Below are 11580 nucleotides of genomic sequence, written 5' to 3' on the forward strand. Positions count from 1 at the left end.
TTCTTTTTGCTCACTTTGGTTAAATGATAAATCAATAGTAGCAGGAACACTATGTTTCTATTTATTTGCTACAATGCCCAGCATCAGAGGATACTTGATACATGCTAACAAGTAATACTGTGACAATAAAACGAAGACTGTGAACCAGGTTGGCATTTAAAAAACCAGAGGGAAATAGGAGCTCAAAAATAAATACAAGCTTGGGCAAAGCACTCACCTTTGCCATTTGGTAGCTTTCAAAATATACTGCACCCTGTAACAAATTTGAATGGAGGCCTTATTCATCAGTGGTAAAGTATGTGCAAATTGTAGTAAATTCAAGCTATAAACCCAGGAAATAGCATCCAGAGGAGCCCAGAGTATGGCAGCCAAGGAGGAACCTAACCTTGTGACCCATCAGAGCTGCTCAGAAACTGCGGAGTGATCCTGCCTGACCTGCTCACCTGAGCCAGCTTGGCTCCAGTTTAGGACTGCAGTGGAGGATGAAACAGGGACTGCTGGGTGGGGACACTCCTTTCAGGGATGCCTTTTGGCCTTTGTTTGTTCCTATTTAGAGGTGAGGGATGGTGGGTTTTGTTAACCAAAACACAAGATGAGAAAGTAATTATTTATTTTTAAACTGAGAATTTAGTATTTTTTAATTACCACATGTTCATATGCATAAATCATTTGTGAAATACCATTATAATGAAATAAACATGATACAGAGCTACAAAACTGATACATGATCATGATATAGTAGACAAAAACATGAAAATAAAGCCATTATTTGTAGATATAGACAAGGGTTGCAGCAAAGGAAGGATTACATAGAAATTTGTGCTGTTAACTGAAGGAGCTTGAGAAAATAGTATTATTGGCCACTGATTATAGATAACCAATTTTCAAGAATAATATCTGGTTTAAATTACATAAACTTAATTATTTCAATTCAATTGAAAGTGGCTAAATTTTGGATCCTGAATTTTTGGTAAAAGGTTGTAAGATCTAGGTTAAATAAATGCTCTATATTATAGATGTAAAATGCAATTTATATATTTTACAGTAAATATGACATTATTTTGAACGATATCTAGGGTTATTTTCAATTAAATACACTCTAAATACTCTAAATAATTAATAGTTAAGCAAATATACCATTATCTATAAACAAAATTTTATTAACCTAAAAGTACAGATAACTTTTCTATTTCTTGTCAGGATCCATGTTGCTAAATATTTTTTCTTTTTGTTCGAATTTTTTCAAATGAAGTAAGAGATTATATTCATCCATTTTATGTAAGTGCTCATGAGTATTCTTGTAAATAATTTTTAAAAGCTCCATGTTGCGCTAATAAGTTTGTAAAATGTGATTTTAATGTTTGCTCACTTTGTTAAAAATGGTGCTGATCTAAAATTGTTAATTACCTTCCTACATGGGAAGAGGCTTTGTTATGCTAATGTGTTCTGGAGGAGGGTTTTTTGCACCAAAAAGTTTAGAAAAGAAAGTTGGAGGAAGAAGCCCAGATGAAAGGGAAGAAGAGAGAAGCTAATTTTGCAGAGTAAGAAGCCATATTGGCAGATGGGGAACCAGAGGTGACTAAGACTGGTGGGGGGCCTTTGATTCTAGGAAAACCCAGATGTGTCAGTGGCTTTGGGAGCCCTGAATGGAAAGGGAAGTGTTTTCCCTCTGTGTGTTTCTTGCTGGCCGGGTGATAGGCTTGAATAAAGCAATGGCCCACCATTTTTTGGTTCCTCAGTTTCTTTATCATCTGCCCGAATCTAATGGGAACCTGCACCAGCCTGGCAGTGACAGCGGCTATGACTACTGGCCCCACACTCCATTACTGTAAATGGTTATTAAAAATTATCATAAATTTGCTCTTTTTGAAGATTTCTGTGAGAAATGCATTGTAGAATTTTAGCTTTAACATTACAGATTACTGGGCCATGTCCTGGATATAGAATATCAGCTTCAATTTTCAATAACCTGTGGACCCTTAGAAAGAAGATACCTACTAAGAAGGGCTCCTGGTGGCTAGCTGGGCTCAAATTTAAAAATAAAAAGCTTCACAGCCATTTCTGCACAGGGCTTCTCATGGGAACTGTACTTTAGGGAGAAGCCTCCACTGAGCTATGTGCTTGTACTGTTTCTGCCATCTGAGCAGCCCTTAATAGTAGAGTTATTGGAATCCTATTTCAACCAATAGGACTAAGGCTTTTCCTGTATAATCAGAGTTGTGCATTCCAGCCAACCAGAATGGCTTTATTTTGACCTATTGGGCAAATCAAACTGCAAAGATTTGAAGTCCTCATTTGCATGAGGACAAACCAATCAGGGACCAGGGAGTGGACTTCCGCCTGTATAAACCAGCTTCCCTCTGGCTCTGGGAGCATAATTTCCCTTACTACCAGTGACTGAAGATTGCATTTCCCCAGCTAGAGCTGAAATACTGAAACATCTCCAGAGCACAGCAGACTGGCACAGGAACAGAGAGGCAAAGCAGAGCAGAGCTGCCTAGATGAAGAGGAGCCTGGTCCCAGGATAGCCTCATAGCTGTGCTGTGTCATCATTGAGCTGTGTGCACTGAATTGTTTCCCATTTCACCACACACCAAATTGGGATTCCTTGAATTGATGCCATTGGTTGTCACATTCTTTTAGGGAGTTCATTATAGTTGTAGAGGTCTTCAAATACAATTCCTTCCCCTGGGATACAATGTCCAGAAAAGAGCATTTTCCTCTTTTCAAAGTAAAGTCATGTGATCATCAGTGTGGCTAGGTGTGTATATCATTCTTAGAGTAGCACCCGCAATCTCAGTCACATCTCTAGCTTTCAAATAAATATATTGTTGCTCCTGTCAACCAATGGTCATTGGTGACAATTTAACACCAGCAAAAATTCTCAGTTGGAGGTGCAGTGAAAAGGAAACGGTATTCAGTGCAAATCAGTTCAGTTGTGATACAGCTCAGCTGTGACGTGGCCCTGGAGCCAGGCCCCTCTCTTGCTAGACAACTCTGCTCTGCTCTGCTCTTCTCTGCTCCTGGCTGGCCAGCTCTGTGCTGTCTCCTTTGGTGTTTCAGCTCAAATACGGAGACACAGTTCTCAATGGTAAGAAAAAGTGCACTCCCAGAGCTAGATGGGAGCTGGCTTATATAGACAGAAGTCGCCAGCCCTGGTCCTTGATTAGTCTGTCTTCATGCAAATGAAGACTCCAAAATTTTCAGAGTTTAATTGGTCCAAAGGGCACTTTCCTGATTGGTCAAAATGGAGTTGCTCTGATAGGTCAATGAAAATATTGGGGCTATAGCTGCACATCTCTGATTGCACAGGGAATGACTCAGTCTTATTGGCTGAAATAGGACTCCAGGAGCTCCTCTATAAGGACTAATTAGATGGCAGGGACACAGTGCAGGGAGGCAGTTCAGTGCATGGACAGGAACCTCAGTACAGGCTTCTCAGTGAAGTGCAGTTTGCATGAGGGGCCCATCTGTAGCCACCAGAATCCCTTCTTAGTAGGTAACTTCTCTCTCAGGTTCTACATTTTCCATCTGTTATAATTTCTTCTCTCTTCAGATTCCATGGAAAATTTTAAATGTGATATTTAGTGTCATTTTTCATGTTTTACAAATATCTTGTATAACTCTGGTATGATCACAATGCTAGTGAATCCCAATGATTTCATGGGTTGCTGTGTTAAATTCATTCAGAGCTGGCTTTAAACAGCTGATATATTCTGCAATTGCTGGTTCTCTACCATCTCAATGAATGTTCTCCTGGGGTGGGTGCCTACCAGGTGTCCTGCTGGGTTGTGAGACCTGGGTTACAGCCTAGGGCACGCCAGATGATAAACAGCTCTGGATGGAATATAATCAGCTTCCCATGGGCATGCAGCTTATGGTATGGCCAGAGCATGGAACCCGGAAAGTGATAATTTTTAAAAATGTTTATTGTATTGATTTTAGAGAGGGGTGTGGAGAGAGATAGGAACATCGTTCTGCTTCTGTATGTGCCCTGACTGGGAATTGAACCGGCAACCTCTGCTCTTTGAGACGACACTCTAACCAACTGAGCTATCTGGACAGGGTAAGTGATGATTTTTAAGAAATCATTTCGATTGGCTGGTAAAGCAGATTTGCTGTCATAAGAACCAAGTCAGTAACTTGAAAATACGTACTCTCTACAACCCTAGCATGCAGTTTGGGTCCTTTGACTTTGGGAATGTACAAAGCAACATGCTGAGAACAGCTGGGCCCCAGGAGTGGGGGTAAATTTCTCCAAAGACCTGGGTAGCACCAGCTTGTTTGCACCTGACCCCTCAGCAGGGTACTGACTCAAGATGGCCCAAGCAGGCTGAGGACTTCAGCATGACTCTGTCATAAAATGGAAGAAATAGGAGAGCTTAGTAAGTCCCTGTGGGGGTCAAGGACACGAGGGCCCTACAGACCCCACAAAGATTGACTGCCCTTTAATCCTGCCTTCCTCAGAGACTTCTTGCCCAGTTCCACAGTACCGAAGGCCTCTTTCTGTGAGAGCTTGACCTTGGAGGTACTTTCAGGAGGGTTTGAAGAGCAGCTTGGTGAAGCACCTGGAACATGTCAAGGTTTCCTTGGTTGTGGGGTAGATGGGTGGGCTGTGCAGTGGGACTTGCAGTAGGGTTTGTAAAGAGGGATCTTCCCCTGGTTCCCCACCCAGCCTAGTGCCTGGGCTCCTGGACCCCCAGCCCAGCTCTGCCCAGATTTCTCTCTCTGCTGATCACCTCCATGAACTGAGGATGACTCTCTGCAGTACAAGTGCACTTCTGAGGCCTTCAGGGGCCTGGATCCCTGCAGTTCCCTTGCTTATAGCTGCCCCATTTTAGCTTGGTTTGCAGTAGAGAATAATAATTTCTTACATTTAAAGAGAGAACTCTTTAAACCTTTCAAAATCCCCTTGCACAAGTTATCTGAATCTTTGTGGCCACCTTGTACTGTATAATGTCTGTTGTGAAGGTGAGGATAGATAGGGAGAACAGAGAGCCTCCCCTACTGTGATTGAGGTGGATAAGTCACAGCTTGCCCCATGGCTGTAACAGCCAGCAGAGTGTTGCTGCCTGCAGCCCTGGCCCTGAAAGCCCACCCCATATTGCACGGTGGCCTGTGAGGCAGGGCAGCACAACATGGTGATCAGGTTTTGGTTCTGTCATCAGGCTTCCCCAGGGAGAGTCAAGCGTCCACGAGTGACCAGCTGTGTGATTGAGACATGTCTGCTTACCTCTGTGCTTCAGCCTCTCTATCTGCAAAATGGGATGAGAGATAGTGCCCGTCAGAAGGCCATATTAATACAAGTAAAGTGCCCACAATGACAGAAATGGCGTCTTTGTGCTAATGTGCCTGGCCCCCTGCTGTGTACACACTGTGTAATTCATCCCCTCACAAGGACCCTAGGAGATAAGTTCACTTATCATTGCCATTGTAGAGGTGAAGAAACTGGGACACAGAGAGTCAGACAGTTTCTTAGTGGGGGAAAGATCAGCGACTATGTCCTCAACCACAACACCAGACTTTCTTTTCAAACAGACCTTGGCTCCTGGTAAGTACTCAAAACACGCTGGCTGCTGCTGTTGTTGGTGTGCAGGGGTATGCTATCAGGGTCACACCACCCCAAATACTTCCTCTCCAAATCAGTTCCTGTGTCCGGAATACCTCCATCAGGACTTTGATTTTGCGAAATAGTACTTCTGTCTCCTGCTAAAATGCAAAGTCCCTAGGACAGCTTCAATTATGTCTTGCCCAGTATCAGTGAGTCCAGAGACCGAGGGGTGGGGCATCGAGAGAGGAAGAGAGAGTCTGAGGTCTCCATCCGCAGGCTAATGAGAGACATTGCTCCTGGGTGGAGGTGGCAGGATGAGGAGAAAAATTTGTCACAAGGAGGCCAAGGACTTGTCTTCCGCTTTCCCCAGCTGCTGAAACAGTTCACATTGTAGAACCTCATTGGAAGATCATTTTCCAAGCCCTCTCTCTCTTCACAGATTGTGTGAGGGCTGTTCTGGGTCTGGCATCACAGATGGACAGGGCTTTGTTGACAGAAGGGGAATTCAAACTGTTGAGAGCTCTTGTAATGAGACAGCAAAAATCCAGCCTGGGCACCCCGGATCCTGCCTCCGGGACTAGTACAATCTGTTTTCCTTTGGTCTGAAAACCCTGACATGGAGCTATGGTGTACGACTCTGGCAATTAATTAAAACCATGAGTGTTAAGTTTCCCACTTGGCTTCAATGTGGGAATGAGGGTCAGGGGCCCGTCCTGGCTGGTTTTGGCACCAAAGCTGAGCCTATTTGGTAGCAGGTTTGCCATGTAGCGTACAGTTTCTAATCTCCTCCTCCAAAATCCAGGTGTAGGGACACTCCCTGCCTTCCAGGTTTATAAGAGGTTTAATTAGATAATGTTTGCACAGAGCTTTGAAGATGAAAGCACCATCTAATTGTTGTTACATAGCATCTTTTCCAGAAACTGGGAGCATTTCTCCTTCAGGGAACACTTGAACATGTCCTTAAATGTCACACTCACTTTAGGATAAAACTTGTCAGGCATCACTGCACTAATGATATTGTGCAGAGCATGAAAAATCAAATGGTCACAAAGAAGAAAAAGTAAAACAATAACAACAGGCACAAAGAACTCCTTGGAACACCGGGAAGCAGCTATCAGGGACTTTGGTGACTGGGTGAGCCTACCCATTCAGTGGCTAGCTCCTGGCAGAACTCCCATAAATGGATCCAGCCCAGTGGAGGGGACATGGGTCAGTGAAACTGCCATGATTCCACTGGCCAGAGAGTACTAAAACCGACGGGGGAAGGAAGAAATATGTTGGAAGAGCAATAAGTGTCATTTGGAGCGGGGCATGTCCTGGGAGAGGAGTGACAGTGGGAAAAGATGCTGTTGACCGTATCTGAACATTATTTCTAGAGTCTGCTGGTTGGCCATCCATGTTCTTTTCATTGTCAAACAGACTACACTTATCATCATGGCCTGTCTGTGGCTTGTAACCCTTCAGGACCACCCCCTGGTTTGGAAAATGAAGTCCAGCGCTTTTAAACCCTTGCTGTAGCCTTCCAGACCCTCTGTAATCAGTCGCCTGTTGATTTCTTTTATTCTTTTTCTTCACACATTTCTCTGTATAGGCACTCTCCCAAACCAGCTCACACTGCTCAGCTACACAAAGGCTAAAAGGCCCCCCGCCCTGCCCCAGCACTTTCACCCACAGGACTTCTGGACATCTAGCCCAGGTCCTACTTCCCTGCTGACTCCTCCACTGCTGGTGGAGCTTCCAGGAGTTCCCTCCTTTCAGCCAATTCTGTTTGCTGTTTATTTTGCACTTATATATGTATTTTCTTATATTGACACAAATCTGTTTATTCAAATGTTTCCTACTTGCTGTTTGGATTGCAAAATCAGAAAGACTGGGGTGGGGGGAGTATTTTGGACATTTACTTAGAACACTGGGTCAGGAAGTTTTAAACTCCACGAGGGGAGGAGCAGCTCCAAGACCTAATACCGTGCCTGGCATACATTCGGTACTTGTTCCAACTATCTCTTGCTAAGTGTAAGAAGCAGGTCACCCACACTCAGTGGTGTAAAATAATAACAGTTATTTTATCTCTTTTGGTCCTTGGGTTGACATGGCTCTGCTAGGGGTGTCTCATGTGATTGCAATCAGATGGTGCTTGGGCTGGATTCATCTCAAAGGCCCTACTCAGGTGTCCTTGGCCTGGACTTGGAAGTCACCAACAGCTGACACCACCAATGCTATGAGGGGTGTTTTTCTCTCTCTATGTAGTTTCTCCGTGTGGTCTCACTAACATGTCAGGTTCAGGGTAGCTGGACCTTTTCCAGATGACTCAAGCTTCACAGTATGTGTCCCAAGAGAACCCTGCAGGACTGCAGGACCATTTTTTACCCTATCCTGGTACTCAGACTGCATCGCTCCACAGCAATCTGCTGGAAAAACACTTCTCGCTCCAACTTGCATTCCTCGATGTGGGAAGTGTCAAGGAATTTGTGGACATATTTTAAAACCACCCCAGTACTCAATAAATACTTGTTGATTGATTGGATACATAAATAAATAAATACATAACCATTATTACTGTTTCCAATTTGAGAGAAAGGCAATATAGTAGCAAACTGAAATTGTCTTACTTTTGACATCTTAAAGATATTTGTTCGTTTTTTTAACATGTTAACAATTCATGGGGAAGTATGCATTCCTTTTGTCCTTCTCATAAGACCACATTATGTTATGTTAATGGACTTGAATTAATGGCTTGTGAACTTTACATATTTCTTTACATATTTAATTTACTTCTGGGGTTGCCCCAGAAATAACTAAAAACACCAGCTTTAATGAATGCTTGCTGGAATCTGAAAAACAAACTACAACAACAAAACAAGTATGATTGTCCAACATCATTGCTGCCTCTTATTTCTTGTTCATCTCATGCTAATGTACTACTTTGTTGGAGCAAGTTAGGCAAGTTTATAGAAATTTTGCCCAAGCCTCCAAATTGCTCTGAGATTCTCGTAAGAGTAAAAACAGTCAATGAAAGAATAACAAGCTGGGTATCTAACTAAAAAACTCGAAAACACTGGTATATAAAGAGACCTGCACCCCATGTTCATCACAGTATTGTTCACAGGGGCCAAGTCATGGAAACAACCAAAGTGTTCTTCAATAGAGGATTGGATAAAGAAGATGTATATACAATGGAATACTACTCAGCCATAAGAAATGATGACATAGTGCCATTTACATGGATGGACTGTGAGAACATTCTACTGAGTGAAATAAATAAGTCAGAAAAAGATAGAACTATATGATTTTACACATTGGTAGGATATAAAACAGACACTCACAGACATAGATAAAAGTGAAGTGGTTACCAGGGGAAGGGGAATGTGCACAGAAGGGGGTGGAAGGAAGTAAGTAAAGAAAGACAAATACATGGTAATGGAGAGTGATTTGACTTTGGGTGATGAGTACACTATATAATCAACAGTTTAAATGCTACAGGTTTACCTGAAACCTATGTATTCTTATTGATCAGTGTCACCCTGTTAAATTTAATTTTCTAAATAAAATTAAAATGAAAGAAAACAACTTTTTATCATTGTAGATCATCTATATCTAATAATCTCTTAGTTTCCGACATTGTCCTAATTGTCAACAAAATGGTTTCTGCATCTGGATGTATATATAGTTTCCATTTTGGTGGCTGTCAGTCTATTCTCTGTGAACCTGTTACAATTTTATTTATTTATTTTGTTCTTTAGATTCCCTATATCAGTGATGAAATAAATGGTATTTGTCTTTCTCTGTCTGACTTATTTCATTAGCATAACACCCTCAAGATCCATCTATGTTGTGATAAATGGTGAGATATCATTCTTTTTTGTGGCTAAGTAATATTCCATGATATACATGTACCACAGCCTTATTATCCACTAGTCTATTGATGGGCACTAGAGATGCTTCCATAATTTGGCTACTGTAAATCATACTGCAATAAACATAAGGGTGCATATATTGTTTTGAATTAGTGTTTTGAGTTGCTTCGGATATATACCGAAGTAAAATCACTAAATTATAATGCAGTTTCATTTTAAATTTTCTGATGAATCTTTATACTATTTTCTACAATGATTGCACCAATTCGCATTTCCACCAACATTGTATAAGGTTACCTTTTCTCCACATCCTCGTTAAGATTTATTGTTTGTAGACTTTGCTGATAGTCATTCTGACAGGTGTGAGGTGATATCTCATTGTGGCTTTAGTTTGCATTTCTCTGATGATTAGTGCCATTAAGCATCTTTTCATATGTCTATAGATTCTCTGTGTGTCCTCTTTGGGGATGTGTCTATTCAAGTTCTTGGCACATTTTTAATTGGATTGTTCGTTTTCTGGTGTTGAGTCGCATGAGTGCTTTATAAATTTTAGATATTAACCTCTTAACAGATGTATTACTGGTGAATTGTCTTCTGTTATTCAGAAGGTTGTGTTTTTGTTTTGTTGATGCTTTCCTTTGTTGTCTTGATTGGAGCATTTAATGTATTTACATTTAAAGTGATTATTGATAAGTACGTATTTATTGCCATTTTATTATTCATATTTATGTTACTCTTGTTTTTCTTTCTTCTTCTTAAAGTAGTCCCTTTAACTTTTTTGTAATACTGATTTGGTGTTGGTGAACTCCTTTAGTTTTTTTTGTCTAAGAAGCTCTTTATTTCTCCTTCAATTTTATTATTATTTTTATTATTATTATTATTTTGTATTTTTCTGAAGTGAGAAACCAGAGGCAGAGAAACAGACTCCTGCATGCACCCAACAGAGACCCATCTGGCAAGCCCACTAAGGGGTGATGCTCTGCCCATCTGGGGCAGTGCTCTGTGCAACCGGAGCCATTCTAGCACCTCAGGTGGAGGCCATGGAACCATCTTCAGCGTCCTGGCAAACTTTGCTCCAATGGAGCCCTGCCTGCAGAAGGGGAAGAGAAAGATAGAGAGAAAGGGGAGGAGGAGGGGTGGAGAAGCAGATGGACGCTTCTCCTGTGTGCCCTGCTGGGAATCAAACCCAGGACATCCACATGCTGGGCTGACACTCTGCCACTAAGCCAACTGGCAGGGCCTTCCCTTCAATTATAAATGACAACCTTGTTGGGTAGAGTAGTCTTGGTTGGAAGTCCTTGCTTTTCACCATTTTGAATATTTTGTGCCAATCCCTTCCTGCTAAAGTGTTTCAGTTAAGAAATGAAATGACAGTCTTATAGGGGCTTCCTTACAAGTAACTAACTGTCTTTCTCTTGCTGCTTTTGAAAGATTCTGTCTTTGTCTTTAACCTTTGGCATTTTAATTATGATGTGTCTTTTTGTGGCTCTCTTTAGATTCATCTTGTTTGGGACTCTCTGTGCCTCTGGACTTGTCTGTCTTTTTTCTTTACCTGCTGGGGAAGTTTTCAATAATTATTTCTTCAAATAAGATCTCAATTCTCTGCTCTCTTCTCCTTCTAGTTTCCCTATGATGTAGATGGCATTGTGCTTGATATTGTCCTAGAGGATTTATAAACTAATCTCATTTAGACTTTTTCTTTTTGCTGCTCTGATTGGGTGTTTTCTGCTATCTCATCTTTCAAATTGCTTATTTGATCTTTCACTTCATCTAATCTGTTGTTGATTTTTTTCTAGTGTAATCTTTATTTCAGATATTGTAGTCTTCATTTCTGACTGGTTCTCTTTTATAGACTTTTTGTCCTTTTGTATGATTCTAATCTTTTTGTTTAAGTCCTCACTGAATTCATATATTCTTTCTTTAAGTTCCTTGAGCATCCTTGTAATTTTTGTTTTAAACTCTGTATCTGGTAGGTTGTTTGCTTTTATTTCATTTAGTTCTTTTTTTGTTGAGATTTCTTTTCATCTTTAATTTGGGACATATTTCTTCATCTCTCCATTTTGGCTTATTTTCTGAATATGTTACTGCATATTAGGTAGATCTACTTTGTTTTCCAGTTTTGATAGGGTTGCCTTTTCTATTAGGTGTCCCGTGGGACTCTGTGGTACATTCTCC

At 41.3% G+C, this 11580-nt stretch overlaps 1 pseudogene; it reads right to left on the bottom strand.

The window, feature by feature from the left end:
- Positions 1-1165: 1165 nt before the first annotated feature.
- Positions 1166-6315, bottom strand: LOC136406540 (endoribonuclease LACTB2-like; annotated as a pseudogene).
- Positions 6316-11580: the final 5265 nt, after the last annotated feature.

Source organism: Saccopteryx leptura, chromosome 5 (genome assembly GCF_036850995.1).
Source record: "Saccopteryx leptura isolate mSacLep1 chromosome 5, mSacLep1_pri_phased_curated, whole genome shotgun sequence".
NCBI classification, from domain to species: Eukaryota; Metazoa; Chordata; class Mammalia; order Chiroptera; family Emballonuridae; genus Saccopteryx; species Saccopteryx leptura.